Below are 2,636 nucleotides of genomic sequence, written 5' to 3'. Positions count from 1 at the left end.
CAGCGCCTGTTGTGTTGGTAGTTCGAATGGAGCGGTCTACTGCCTGAAGAATCTCTGGAACAGTTCTGAAGTGAATGCAATGAAGTGGTTCCTTCATCTTAGGAATCAAGTCGAAGACACAAGGGCTTAAGTCCGGGGAGTATGGTGGATGGTACAGCACTTCCCAGCCCCTTCGAACGAACAAATCAGCCACAGCTTTCAATTTCTGCATTTCCGTCAAATCATGCGGAACCCATCGTGATGCAATTTTTCTCATGCCCAGGCGTGCCTTCAGAATGTGAAGCACAGTCGTATGCGCTAATCCTGTCTCTCGGGCCAGCTCACGGATCGTATGGCGTCAATCACTCTGCAGTAATGCGGAAAGAGCATACACTTCTTCTTCGCTGACACTAGGACGACCTGGCCGAAGCATGTCTGCCACATTTTGGTGTCCCTCGTTGAAGGCTTTTATCCACCTTGCCACTGTTCTGTAAGGCAATGCAGATTCCCCGCAAACCTCTTGAAGACCTTGATGACACTGTCGTGTTGTACGGCCTCTGGCACATTCAGTCATTATCCAACTCCATTGTTCCTGTTTCGAAAATATCGTGACAACACTACATTAGACCGTCAGCTAACACGAGGCTCTGTTCTTCTCTTCACTGCGCATGCGCGTGATGTGGGAAGGGAGAGTCCATTTGCTCTGAGGCAAGGCAGGTATGTAACTAGCGTGTGGTATAAGCGACATTATTTGGTTCCGTTGCATGGCGTCTCTACAGCAGTGTTGCCACTATTACAGTTCCAACCATCGTATTATTATTGTTTGTTGGTTTACTTGTCTGCATTATTGTGTTTTCCTTCAGTGTTTGGCGGTAATTTGTCTTTGGCTTTATGTAGTGCTTGTCAATAATGTGATTACTTGTATCTACCCTGTGCTCTGTCTGTAATTGGCCTTGCGGCATTTGACTCGGCACATAAATAATAAAGAAATGAATTGAATTGAATTGAATTATTATTATTAGGGCACGCGGTAGCGTAGTTGGTTGATGCACTATACCACAAGCCGGAAGGTCGCGGGTTCAAGTCCCGATGTAGTAATTGGATTTTATTCAATTGACCTAATCCTTCCAGCCGCACTATGGCCCTGGTGTCCACTCAGCCTCTAACAGAAATGAGTACCAGGAATATTCTTGAAATATTCTTGGGATAAAGGGCAGCCGGCGCGTAGGGCTGACAACCTTGCCGTCATCTGTGAGCCGCTTCTCTAGAAAATGTGGGAACCTCAACATCCCAAAACCCTACGGGCCTCCGCGGTCTGTTACAGGGATACTTTTACTTATCAGTATTACATGTATATCCTCGTATGTGTGTGTGTGTGTGTGTGTGTGTGTGGATATTATCCTTTTTCGCCGCAGAGTGGCATAACGATTGCAAATGGACTTATTTTACTTTTCTCACCTGTTAATTATATCTTTGATCTTTCATGGAATTATTATTATTATTGTTATTGTTACATTATATAATCTGTTTTACTTTGTGTTTAGTTCGAAAGTTATTTGTTATTTTCTTCTACGTACTCGTGCTAACTTTGTACCTAGAAGTAATTGGCCTCTGGGCTGTTAAGTTTGCACCCAAATAAACAAGTATTGAATTCAATTGAACCATTATTCAAATCAACTCTTCAATTATGTATGTGCTTATAAAACAGCCAGAAGGACAATTATGAATTAAGGGCGAGCAATTTGACAAGAAAACATAAACGTCCAAAAAAAAAAACACTGCAACGTGTATCGTGTTAACGAGAACAGCAACTCGAACCATTGTGTGGTGAGAAGAAACATGAGTTACACACATAATACATTAATCCGGAATACAATACATATTATTATAACTAATAAGTAAGAAGTACAATTAGGAAATGTGGTCAAGAGAAACAGTTTTTGTTCCAATTAAGTCAGTGTCCCTAGAAACAACATTACCTGCTGAAAAGCATCTTGCGGAATAATTTTTACTAGAACATCAGAGATTAAACGCAGGAAGTTCTCTGTTGTATCGAGCAGAAACTCGAAGACCAACAGTTTCAAAAAGAGAAGGAATTCAAATTAATTTTTATAATAATTCAATTCAATTCTTTATTATTTATGTGCCAAGTCAACAGCCGCAAGGCCAATTACAGACTTAGCACAGTGGAGATGAAAGTAATTACATTATAGACAAACACATTATAAGTCAAAAACAAATTACAGGCAATTACTTGGGAAAACACAATAATGAAGAAAAGTAAACAAACAAGCAAATAAATGATAATAATAACAATAATAATAATTTCAGTATCATAAAACTAAGTGGTATTAAGAAGTGAAAAATGAAACATAACTATTTAATTAATAATAATAATAACGAAATTAATAAAATAGTGATAATAATAAGAGTTAAATTAGTTCAGTATAATAATGATAATAATAATAATAATAATAATAATAATTCAATTCAATTCAATTCGTGTTTATTTATGTGCAAACTTAACAGCACAGTGGCCTTTTACAAAGTTAGCATGAGTACATAGAAATACACAAAAATTAAAGAGCAAAATAAAAAATATGACAGTCTATACAATATCAATAAATTAGTAACAATTCCAAGAAAAGAAAAGAAAA

The sequence above is a fragment of the Cryptotermes secundus genome, unplaced genomic scaffold (assembly GCF_002891405.2).
Source record: "Cryptotermes secundus unplaced genomic scaffold, Csec_1.0 scaffold108, whole genome shotgun sequence".
NCBI classification, from domain to species: Eukaryota; Metazoa; Arthropoda; class Insecta; order Blattodea; family Kalotermitidae; genus Cryptotermes; species Cryptotermes secundus.
The sequence above is the reverse complement of the archived record's forward strand: the minus strand, read 5'-3'. Positions refer to the sequence as shown.